Source organism: Balaenoptera borealis (assembly GCF_965194805.1).
Source record: "Balaenoptera borealis genome assembly, chromosome: 17".
Lineage (NCBI taxonomy): Eukaryota > Metazoa > Chordata > Mammalia > Artiodactyla > Balaenopteridae > Balaenoptera > Balaenoptera borealis.
This window is the reverse complement of record NC_138876.1, coordinates 14,255,740-14,268,559: the sequence shown is the minus strand read 5'-3', so window position 1 is coordinate 14,268,559 and position 12,820 is coordinate 14,255,740. Positions and strand designations below refer to the sequence as shown.

Below are 12,820 nucleotides of genomic sequence, written 5' to 3'. Positions count from 1 at the left end.
ATTTCAATTGTTCCTGTTTTGTTGAAAGGGCCTAATGCAGATGATATCAAGAAACACACTATTTGTGCAATATTCCAAAAATATTTACTATATAGGGCAAATAAAATACTTGAAATAATCCTAAAACAGTTGTACCTGGGGCAGATGGCCTCTCAGGGTTTCTTCAGGCTTTATGGCTTCATAGTCTAAGGAAAATTTTTTAAAGTAGTTACTTGACCTGAGGGGACCCCATATTAGTTAGGGCTGCACTCTGAAAAATCAAATGATTATGATCTCTTAAATACTATTTAACTCTGGGGAAGAGAAATGCCAGAATAAAGCCAAAAGACCATCACCACAATGATGGAGAATTCAAATTGACCTGCCTGTTCTTTTCAATGCCTATCTTACTAAGGTTTGGATCTTTTAAAATCACCTTATCAGTATAATTCTTTAGGGAATGTTAGGTCGTTCTCCTGCAAGGATAAAACTGCACAAGCACAGGACACCATGACTGGTTAATACGTACCTTGGTGTGTTCCACTTCGAGCCTTGCCATCCCTTCAGAATATTGTGGTGTGAATGTGTTCACTAGGCCTGCATAATAACTGACCTATAGACCTGTTGAACTTTGCCACATATGACAGTTCACACAGGTTAATACTGAATGTAAACTAAAATTACAATGAGAATTGTTGTATTCAATTTTTTTGGCTGTAATTTATGCAAATGCTTTTTGTGATTTTTAGAAAAGGAAGCACCTGTGTTACTTTATTACTGTAAAATTTTCTTAACCAAAATTTGGTGAATTTCACTAGTCAGTCTACCTCACATTTTGTTTATGATTCTAAATTGTCTTAAGTTGTGCCTACAGTATGTTCTTGTCCTTTAATTTGGTGAATGTATTAAAATTCTCTCCCACTCACCCCCCCCCCCCGGAAAAAAAAAAAAAAAAAGAAAGTCAAGGGACCAGATGTGGGGCAGTTCTCTCCAAGGGGCTGGTGCTTTGTTGAAATGAGTCCCGTTATGTACCCAGGGCCAGAAAGGTCGCATATTATACAGAGCAGACTTTATACTTTCAATCCTATAAATGAAGAAAGTAATGTCATATCATGAAACATCATACTCCTGAATAACAATTCTCATCACCCTGGGATTCCTGCGAAGTTTCCAGTATTCCTCTCAATCTGGTAGCCATTTCGTATGTACACTGGGAAAAATGAATTCAGGTTTTGGTGGCCTCATCGGTCTGCTCTAGTATTCCTTTGGGCACCAAGTCTTCCACTCTAGCCTTGCTTAAATCCCAACACTTCCCTTTCCAAGTGGGTTCTAAGGGGAAAAATAAAAAGAATGTTCCAGAAGGCTCTGCTGGCTCAGGGATGATTTGCCAGAGCAGTTTCCTGGATTACGACCTCTTCCCCCATCAGCAAATCATGTGAAACCAACTCTCGTCAGCTGTAAACCCTGAATGTGGGAAAAAGAGCTGACACACAGGGCGTGTTTTCATAAAGTTGACATTTCTCATGAATAGCAAATTCCTGAACGTGGGCCGTTGACCAAGCTCAGGAATTCTCATTAGCTGGTGATAATCAGGCATGACTCTGGCTGCGCCTGCTAAAATACTAAAGTGCTCTGTATGGGCTGCTGAGCCCTTTGCCTCCCTCACGGCTCCGACCCTCCTCAGGGACCCCCGCCACCCCACAATCCAGCAGCAAAAGGGTTAGTGCTGACCTGGCAAAGGCCTTCCAGACAAGATCCAGCTGGGGTCTGCACCTCATTTGGCTGGACCTGTGGCAAACTGGTGGGTAAATAAATTACACACCCCTCCTGGCTGTGGGGTAGCAGTTCCTTCCTCAGGCCTTGCAGAGACATAGGCTCGGGCCCCAGCCTTCTTCCTGCTTCCTGAGAATGAAACCTCTGATCCCCCCACTTCACAGTTGAAGGACATCTAGGAAATGAGTTAAGCTGATTGTTTCCCATCCAGAAGCCCAATCCCACCCCTCTCACATCCACGCTCCCCAAACAGTCAGCATTAGCTATTTTTTTTTCCTACCCTCATCTCTGTAGCATTTCCTGGTTTTCCCAAACAGAATTAGTCACTTCCTTCTCTGTGTTCCCACCACACTCAGAAGGCACCATATCTCTGTGGTCCAATTTTATTTTATACACACTGTGATTTTTCTCCTATGGACATGTGAGAGCTTGTGAGTATTTCTTTTTCTCTTTTTGCTTTGGCTTCTGGGAAGCTCAAATCCCAATTTGTAGCTTCACTTGGTCAAGGGATTGATGTGTACGTACTTTGTGAATTGACTTTCTCCCTGGATTTATCTTCCATTCAGACTTTCTTTCCTCCATTTCTTTGTTTATATATATTTGGATTATCTCCATCTATGTGACCCACTTCAAATTAAAAAACATTGTTTTGCATTATCTACTTAAATGAGGTATAATTTACATAAATAAAATGTATCCACTTTAAGTATATAGTTTGATGAGTTTGACAAATGTATACACCCATGTACCACCACTACAATAATGACAGGGAACACATTTCTATCATGCAACATTCCCTTGTACCTGGTCCCAGCTACCACTGATCAGCTTACAGCCACTGTATATCAGATTCATCTTTTCCTAGAGTTTCATATAAATGGAACCATACAGTATGTGGTCTTTTGTGCCTGGCTTTGTTCACTTGGCGTAATGCTTTTGAGATGCTTCCATGATTTTATGTATACCAGCAGTGGTTCCTTTTTATTGCTTAGTAGTGTTCCAAATATAATAATTTGTTTGTTCATTCTCCTGTTGATAGACATGTGAGCTATTTCCATTTCTGGGCTATTATGAATATAACTGCTCTGTTTATATACAAGGTTGTATGTAGAAAATAAAAGACAGCTGATGTATTATTCAAGGTCCTCCAGAGAAACAGAGCCAATAGGATTTATCTCTCACCTATCTATCTGTCTATCTATCATCTATTATTTATTTATTGAAATTGGCTCACGTAATTATCTAAGCTCTCAAGTTCCTAGATCTGCAGCTGGCAAATTGGAGACCCAGGAAAGCTGATGTTTCAGTTTGAGTCTGAAGGCAGTAAAAAAAGTCGATGTCCTAGATCAAAGGCAGTCAGGCAGGAGGAATTCCCTCTCACTGGGTAAATGGTCGAGGTTTTGTTCTATTCAGGCTTTCAGCTGATTGGACGAGGCCCACCAGCTTTAGGGAGAGCAATCTGTTTTATTCAGTCTACCGATTTAAATGTTAATTGTATCCAACAACATCCTCACAGAAACAACCAGAATGATGTTTGACTAAGTATCTGTGGTCCAATCAAGGTGACATATAAAATCAGCCATCACAGCTGGAATCAGTAAACACACAAGTAAACATAATCCAATTGGATTATTGATTTTGTCTCCAGGGCTTACCTCCCTGAGTGGGCCTGTTTATCAATTAGAATACATTCATCTGCAGGTAATAGGAATCCAATACCAATGGCTGGAGTAAACAGATATTTCTTTCTCCTCACATGGCAAGAAGTTTGGAGGTAGGGGATGCTGGCATTGGTTCAGCTGTTTGATGGTGCCACCAGAGATCTGAGTTGTTTCTCCTCTTCATCTTCCACATCCTGCTGTGGTCTTATGGTTGCAGGATGCAAGGTGGCCATCCTGAGGCCTCAGGTTACAAGCAAGGCAGGGGAAAGGGGACTAGGGAAGCAGAAGGACTGGGAGACACAGCTGAGTCTGTCCCCTCTTCTCAAGAAAGTAGAGGGGAGTTTCCCTGGCTGTCCAGTAGTTAGGACTCGGTGCTTTCACTGCTGTGGCCCGGGTTAAATCCTGGTCAGGGATCTAAGATGACACAGCCAAAAAAAAAAAAAAAAAAAGAGAGAGGGAGAAAGTAGAATCTTCCCAGAAACCCCACCTGGCGGATTTCTCCTTATACCTCATTGGCCAGAAATGGGTCATGTTACCACCCTTAAGTTGCAGGAAACCGAGGAGCAGGATTGTCATGTGTGGTTTGGTCCAGTCAAAGACACTTTGTTACCTCAAGTGAAATCAGAGCTCGGTAGCAGCAAGGAGTGTGGAGTGGGTATTGGGCAACAACTAACATGTCTGCCACTCATGAAATTAATCATCAATGCCTTCATGTGGTGCCTAGCACACAAGGGTGCCTAAGAAATGTGTGTTTGGTTGGGTTGATTTCAGAAGCACCCTGGTGGGGAGAGTTGGACCACGAATCACAGAAACAGGGGTCTCCATCCCAGCCCTGCCATTCCCCACTCTGTGATCTTGAGCAAGCCACTGAACTTTCCCAAAACTATTTCCCATTTCTGTAAAATGGGACTCATTCTTCCAAAATTAAGACAATGCCAGTGAAATCACTTTGCAAAGGACAAGACAGATATGAGTCAAAACCACTACTACTGTGGAACCCCAGAAGATTGAGCCTTCTCCTCAAGACTCAGATTCTCTGCTCCTCCTCCTGCCCTGCTGTACCTGACGGCGCATGAGGTTTCTCAAATTCCAGGGGGGAATGGAGATAGTGCCCACCGTCATGACTGGACTTCATCCTCGCTGCCTTCTGAGCAGTCCATGGACAAATACAGCGGCTCTCCAGTCTTCCCCCTGCTCTTAGCACCTTCTAGAGACTGGAGCTTCAGGTGGAATCCCCATGTATGCACTCACTCCTTGGGCCAGTGCCAGGTCACAGGGTCACCAGGGCTGTTTACTACCCTGACCTTGCTCCCTATCACTCAGGAGTCAATGTTGTGCAAGTTCATACAACACCACGTCCCCCCCGCCCCCCCCCGCCATGAAGGGTTTCATCAAATACCGCAGTGACCTGGACGTTGGCTTCCCACACTGACCCAACAAACTCTTGGCTCCTGACGTCTTTCTGTAACTTTCTGTCCTTATCTTCTCCTTTTCCTTCCTGTGACATTTTAATGCATCAAGCTCTTCCTGTCTTGACATAATGACTTAACCCTACCGGCTTTAGCTTCTTTTTTTTTTTTTTTAAGTTAGTTAATTAATTTGGTTGCACTGGGTCTTAGTTGCCGCAGGTGGGCTCCTTAGTTGTGGCTTGCCAGCTCCTTAGTTGTGGCATGAGAACTCTTAGTTGCGGCATGCATGTGGGATCTAGTTCCCTGACCAGAGATTGAACCCAGGCCCCCTGCATTGGGAGCACGGAGTCCCATCCACTGTGCCACCAGGGAAGTCCCAGTCCCCTGGCTTTAGCTTTTTAATTGTAGTTCCTTTTCTTTCCCCTCATTCTCAACTCGTATATCCACCCACCTCAATCCACTACCTTCACCCCCATCACTTCCCTGAAATAAATAAGCTCCCGAGAGCCAAGCGCCCTGGAGATGTGTTAGATTTTCTCTTCCTGGCGCTCTTTGTGGCATCCACATTTCCCCGGACACTTCTTGTCATTCTTCTTGGCTTCTTCAACTTTCACCCCATCCTCCAGCTGACCCTTGAGTGCTGGCGTATCCCCTGTTCTGACCTCACCTTGTTCCTCTTCTTGAAACACATGTCACCTAAACAGTTTCTTCTCCTTCCACTGTTGATGTTGCCCAGATCAATATTTTCAGCCCAGGTCTCTCACTTCAGAACACTCTTTACCAATATGGAAGCTGAAACACACAGAGGTTAAGTAATATGTCCATGTTCACAACTATGAAGGGGATGAGTATTTTTTCTTTTTTTTTTTTTTATTGAGGTGTAGTTGATTTACAATACTGTGTTACTTTCAGGTGTACAGAAAAGTGATTCAGTTATTTATACATATATATTTTTTTCAGATTATTTCCCATTACGGGTTATTGTAAGATATTGAATATTGTTTCCTGTGTTAAACAGTAAATCCTTGTTGTTTATCTATTTTATATATAGTAGTTTGTATCTGTTAATCCCACACTCCTAATTTATCCCTCCCCCTCCTCCCTTTCCCCTTTGGTAACCGTAACTTTATTTTCTATGTCCGTGAGTCTGTTTCTGTTTCATAAATAAGTTCATTTTTATCATTTTTTTTAAGATTCCACATATAAGTGATATCATACAATATTTGTCTTTCTTTCTCTGACTTACTTCACTTAGTATGATAATCTCTAGGTCCATCCATGTTGCTGCAAATGGCAATATTTCATTCTTTTTATGGCTGAGTAGTATTCCAGTGTGTATATACACCACATCTTCTTAAACCAATTGTCTGCTGATGGACACTTAGGCTGTTTTCATGTCTTGGCTATTGTAAGTAATGCTGCTATGAAGCCTGGGATGCATGTATTTTTTGGAATTAGAGTTTTCATCTTTTCTGGATACATACCCAAGAGTGGGATTGCTGGATCATATGGTAGCTCTATGTTTAGTTTTTAAAGGAACCCCCATACTGTTTTCTTTTTTTAAATTTTTATTTATTATTTATTTATTATGTTTATTTTTGGCTGTGTTGGGTCTTCGTTTCTGTGTGAGGGCTTTCTCCAGTTGCGGCGAGTGGGGGCCACTCTTCATCGCGGTGCGCGGGCCTCTCACTATCGCGGCCTCTCTTGTTGCGGAGCAGAGGCTCCAGACGCTCAGGCTCAGTAGTTGTGGCTCACGGCCCCAGTTGCTCCGCGGCATGTGGGATCTTCCCAGACCAGGGCTCGAACCCGTGTCCCCTGCATAGGCAGGCAGATTCTCAACCACTGCGCCACCAGGGAAGCCCCCCCATACTGTTTTCCATAGTGGCTGCACCAACGTACATTCGAAGGGGCTGAGTATTAACTCCAGCTGTTTATTTCACCGACTTGCTCACAACCTGTCTGTAGGGGAAAGAAGAGACAAGGTACAGCAAGGGGACTCACATTTATTGAAGACTCACTGTGTGCCAAGGACTAACTGAGCTGGGTAGCTTTTGGTCATTGCATGGACTCTTCTGTGATTTCATCAATCCATGTTTTATAGGTGAGGAACTGGAGGACCAGGGAGGTGGAAAGCATTGCCTCGGTCACACAGCTGGTAAGTAGGGCAGCTTTAACTCAAGCCTCCTGACACCAAAGTTCGGGCACTCTCTTTTTCATTACCCTGTGTATCTCTTTCTTTAAAAATCCAGATTTAGACAGATGGCCTTTTAGTTCCAGTGAGTCCAGACCATGTGACCTTTTATGCCATCTTTTGGGATGAGGCCCTGATGGGAATGGCTGCAGAATGGACCCATACACAGCAGCAGGCACAGACACTGTCTCGAATTAGCCCGGGTCAGCAGTTGCAGTCTTGGCAGCCACGTAATGTCAACCCTGAAATTCCTTGGACAAGCTCCAGTGGGCTCCACAGCCAGCAGGACACCGCGAGAGCCATGGGAAATCTGCTATCTACTGTCGGCCCTTCCTGTTAAACTGGGACTCAAATTGTTCCAGAATTATCTGGCTGGTTGTAACTGCAGGGGAAAGAATGAGTTAATCCTCCTGTCTGGGCTGTTCGCAAGAAGCTGTGTGCTTTGCTTATTAAAGTCTGCCCAACGTGGGAGGGAATAAATGGCCCTTCCAGGAGGGAGCCTCCTTAAGCAGTAGAAATCATTTTCTCTTGGTCAAGTGCAGGTCGGGGGTTGGAGACCTGCCCACAGGTTTAAAATAGTTGGTGCCAGGCCCGTGGATCTTGTCTGCTGCGTTCTGCTCATTTAGCAAGACTCCCTCCTCTGTTACCTCCTGAATCAGGCTTCTGCTGAGAGCGTCTTGTGCTCACAAAACTTCTGAACTGCCTTTTCAAATTGCCCTAATTTTTTCTTTCTCATTTGGTGGTTACTGTCATAAACACAAATTTCAGAAAGTCACAACACACCAAATGAAAACCCAGCCACTCCCTCACTCCCCCGCCAAAGTAAATCTGATGTGTAAATTTAACCTTCTAAAAACATCCAATTTCATCTTGCAGAGAAAGCTCTCTAGATGAGGTGTAAACGCAATTTTAAATCATAAAAAAAAAAAAAAATGACAGCACAGAAAACACAAACCATAAAAGAAAAAAAATGATAAATTCTACTTCATCAAAATGAAAACATATGCCCTTTGAAAGACAGTATTAAGGAAATGAGATGATAAGCCACAATCTGGGAGAAAATATTTGCAAGACAAACAATCTAATTAAGAAATGGTCAAAAAATTTTTTAATAAACACTTTACCAAAGATCATGTACAAATGGCCAGTAGGTCCATTAAAAAGATGCTCTGCACTGTTCGTCATCAGCGAAATGTGAATAAAAACCAAAATGAAACACTAATACACAGACACTGGAATGACTAAAGCTAAAAAGACTGACAATGCCAACTGGAATTCTTGCACATTGCTGGTAAGAATGCAAAATGGAATGACTGCATTTTATTTTTAAGATGGTAAAAAAAAAAAGCGTGCTATATTTAGAATTAGCCAACTGGACTCAGCTTAGATGATCCCAATTTTTTTTGCAACATCCAAAATATTGTAGGGAGGGATCAAATGCACACTGTCTTCTCACCATGAGACCTGGTCAGAGTGTTGGCTTTGGCCAGCCCAGGTAGTAGAGCTTCTTTACAGCGTTGTTTGGTCTCATGGTTATTGACCTTGATATCCATGATGAACACCAGTGTGAACTTGATCTTCTTGGCCAACTTCATGGTCAGGGTGCCTGATGATGGCAAATGGTCAAGCTTGTTTCTCCTGGGGATGCTCTTCCTTAGTTAGTTGGGCTGCCTCTGGAGCCACAGTGTCTTGGGCCGCTGGAAGGTAAGTGACATATGGCTCTTCATTGTTTTGGTGGCTTTGGACATATTTCAGCACTGTCCTCCTGGTCGTCAAAGCCTTTGCTTTGGATTGGGTTTTGGTAGAAACAACGGCTTCTTTTTTCACTTTTGGTGCCATCTTTGTAAAAATCTGGGAAACAACTTTGGACAACACTTTGGCACTTTCTTATGAAAGTAAACATATACTTTCTGTCTGATCCATCAATCCTTAGAGAAATGAAAATATAAGTCCACACATATACCTGTATGTGAATATTCATAGCAGCTGTACTTGTAACAGCCCTAACCTGGAAACAACCCAGATCTTCATTAGCTGGTGAATAGACAAACAAATAGTGGTACCTCCATGCATCAGAATACTACTCAGCAAAGGAATAAACTCCTGATGTAAGCAACAACATGGGTAGATCTGAAAATCATTACAATTAGTGAAAGAAGCCAGACTTCAAAGGCCACACATGTGATTCCAAAAGTACAGAGACAGAAATCAGGTGAATCGTTGTCAGCGGCTGGGGGAAGACGGACGAGAAAGGGATTGACTGCCAAAAAGCCCAGGAAACCTTCTGGGAATGACAGAAATATTCTATGTCTTGATTGTGTTAATGGGTACATGACTGCATTTGTCAAAACTCATGAAGCTATACTCTTTTTCTTTTTTTGGCTGCATTGGGTCTTCGTTGCTGCGTGCAGGCTTTCTCTAGTTGTGGCGAGTGGGGGCTACTCCTTGTTGCGGTGCGCGGGCTTCTCACTGTGGTGGCTTCTCTTGTTGCAGAGCACGGGCTCTAGGCGCGCAGGCTTCAGTAGTTGCAGCATGCGGGCTCAGTAGTTGTGTCTTGTGGGCTCTAGAGCGCAGGCTCAGTAGTTTTGGTGCACGGGCTTAGTTGCTCCGTGGCAAGTGGGATCTTCCCAGACCAGGGATCAAACCCATGTCCCCTGCGTTGGCAGGCGGACTCCTAACCACCAGGGAAGTCACTGTACTCTTAAAAAAGATCAATTTTGTTGCATGTAACTAATACCTCAATAAACCTGGCTGAAAATGAGGCATAAAAGTTATTTTGAGCACCGGCTTTAAAATTGGTGGGTCTGGGTTTGAACTCCTGCATTCCCACGTTATCTTTGTGACACTGAACAGATGTCTTGACCTCTTTGTGTGTCCATTGCTACATTTATAAAATGGAGTGTATTGGTCAGGATAGGCTAACTGCTGTAACAAATAGACCCCAAATGTATCATAGCTCAAGAAAGGGTTTTTGGTTACATTACAGTCTAAGGTGGTTCCAAGTTGGTGCTGGCTGTGCTCCATGCAGTCACCTGGGGATGCTGGCTTCCAGTGGTTTTGTCATCTTACAGATGTAGCTTCTAAGGTCACCCTGGGGGTCATTTTAGCCACCCATTCAACCAGAAGTTAAAGAGTACATGGAGGTCTCATGGGCCAGGCCTGAGTAATACTTCTCTTCATGTTACAGTGGAGAGAACTCAGTCACATGGCCACACCTTGCTGCTGGGAAATGTAGTCTAGCTGTGTACCCAGGGTGAAGAGGAGAACATGGGTTTTGGTGAGCAGCAAGCAGACTGGGATAAAAGGATATGGCACATAACAGCACAATAAGTGGCAAGATGGGTGGTATGAATCTCAGTCATAACATCTCCATAATATTATCCCAGCCTCAATAATAATTATAATTTATATTATAGAACAGGGGCCCCAGACTCAAATGCCCACAGGGCCAAGAATATAAAATAATTGTGAATTTGGACTGGGTTATAAAAATAGGGAGTGGTGAGGTCTAGAGCTGAGCTGGAGAGACAATATCCTGTCTAATGGCCTATCGACTCCCCCAAACTGTAAACCCCTGTGTTGGGTGAACAAAATGCATCTGTAAAGTACCTATAGTGACTTACAACAAAGTCTCATATTCTGCAGATGCTCGATGGTCAGCCAGGGAGGCAGATTCTGTTTGTGAGTCGGCTTCCAAAATCCATTCTTCCATTTGTCCTGTTGTTAGAATTGTGGCTGGGCACATAGATGGACAGCTAGATTGCATTTCCCAGCATTCTTAGCAGTTAGGTGTGGCCACGGGCCTGAGTGGTTGCCAGTGGAAGTGATGTGTGCCACTTGTGGGTCTGAGACTTGAGTTACTGGACAAAACTCTTCTTTACTCTGGCAGCTGGAACCCAGCTGTGATGGTGACCCAACTTGGACCAGGCAGACAGCAATGATATTCTAGTCGAGGGGATGGTGGAACAATAGGACATAGGAGCCTGGGTCCCTGAATGACCAAGTGGAGCAGAGCCTCACTGCTGACCTGGACAGCTCATCTCAGGACTGTTTCATGAAAGAGAAGCCTCCGTATTATTTAAGCCATTGCATTTTTGGACTTCTTTGTTACAGCAGCCCAGTCTTCACCTGATTGATATGGTCAGACCCATTTGCTAAGTGCCTTGCCTGTCTCACCAGCTTTATTGTTTCTGTAATTCTAATCCAGACTTCAGCTAAATTCAAAGTCACTACCATGTCAGAGGCCTTCAGAATTGCTCATGGATAGTCAAAACTACTGATTGTGGAAAATATCAAACATCCAATCAATCAGTCAATCAATCAATCAATCAAAGAACATGTTTAGAAATTGTTTATTTTCAGCTTAGGAACAAGAAGAATGCATCTCAGGAAAAGGAAAGGGGAAGGAAACTCCTTTACTGAGCCTGTCTAATGGGCCAGGTGCTGGACTAGGCATTTACAGATATAATCCCAGGTTCTGACCACAGAATTGCTGTTACTTTACATTGCAGATGAAGAAATTGTGGTTCAGAGAGATAAAGTAGCTTGGTCAATACATGGTGTGGAGTTGAAGGAATGGGCTCAAACCGTGGTGGTATAAAGGAAATGGGCCTTGTACTGGCTGCGAGGTGCCCTTAACCTTTTGCAGACTCCCTCTTGGAGATGGGAGCTCAGGAAGCCCGGATGTTTATGAGGGCAGGTGAGCAGAGCTTCCAAAATTGTAAAGCTGATCATGTCGTTCTCTTGTTTACAACCCTTCAACAGGCCCTCATGGCCTTCCAGATAAAACCCCCAATTCTTACCAGCTTGGCAATCAAGACTTCAGTCACCTGACCCCTATTTTCTAGCCTCACCCGTCATCATAGGCTTCTTGTACTGTTCACAGGGAACAGTGTGAACAAAGAACAGCTCTTTGTTCCCTCGGCTCCTGCCCTGGCTGTCCACTCTTCCCAAACCCTCTCCCCTTTGCTGACTCTTCCTTATGTTGCAAGATGCAGACATCACCTCCTCCAGACAGCCCTCTCTCCCAAAAAACCCTCTGCTCCTGCTGGGTTACATGCTTCTGCTCTGTGCTCTCTCAGAGCAGTTGATTGGCTGTGTGGCCCCGTGTATATTGTGTAATCTATTTGAGTCTCAGTTTCTGCAGCTGTAAAATGGTTGTGATAGGAATTGCATGGACAACACAGAGATGTTGAGAGGTGGAGAGAGGTCATCTCCGTGGAGCTCTCGGCGTAGTGCCTTGCTCAGAGGACGCGCTCAGCCTGTCAACCACTCAGCACTCTTTAGTGTAGTTCTCTCTTTAAGCATCTGCTTCCTGCAGGAGATTGGAAAGGACTTGAAGGCCCCACATAGCGCTGTATCTCCAGCATCTAGCCCAGGGCAGGACACAGAAGTGATCACTAAAGGCTGTGCAGAAGCCAACACCTAGGAGCTTCTCTGGCTCTTTTCAGGGAAGGCCCTGTAGACTAATGATGTGACTGACTTATTTGGTGGAGTGGTTACCAGCATCTGTGCTTTGAAGATATGCAGGGACCTGCCCGAGGCCGTGCAGATGGTATTTGACAGAACAAGGACTTTTGTCCTCTGTGCTTGAAGGTTACCTCCCCACGGCCACCTGATTGACTAAGGGAAGGAGGTGTTTTGTTTTGGAGTGGGAAGGAGAGGGGACAAAGAAGGCACCAGACCCACCACTTTCTTTATTTTGTTCTCTGCAGCTCGTGTCTGAGACAGCAAACCCTGGGAGAGCAAGTTAACATGCGTTAGAGCAATACCAGCCCTCACCATGCACTGGTCCCTGTGTGCTGACA

At 44.1% G+C, this 12,820-nt stretch overlaps 1 long non-coding RNA gene across 1 annotated transcript in view; it reads left to right on the top strand.

The window, feature by feature from the left end:
- Nucleotides 1-12,820, top strand: part of LOC309614576 — a 50,447-nt gene that overhangs the window by 6,302 nt on the left and 31,325 nt on the right. Inside the window, exon 2 of the long non-coding RNA XR_014236290.1 lies at nt 6,924-6,977. This is a non-coding gene — a long non-coding RNA (uncharacterized lncRNA). The remainder of the gene's footprint in view (nt 1-6,923; nt 6,978-12,820) is intronic.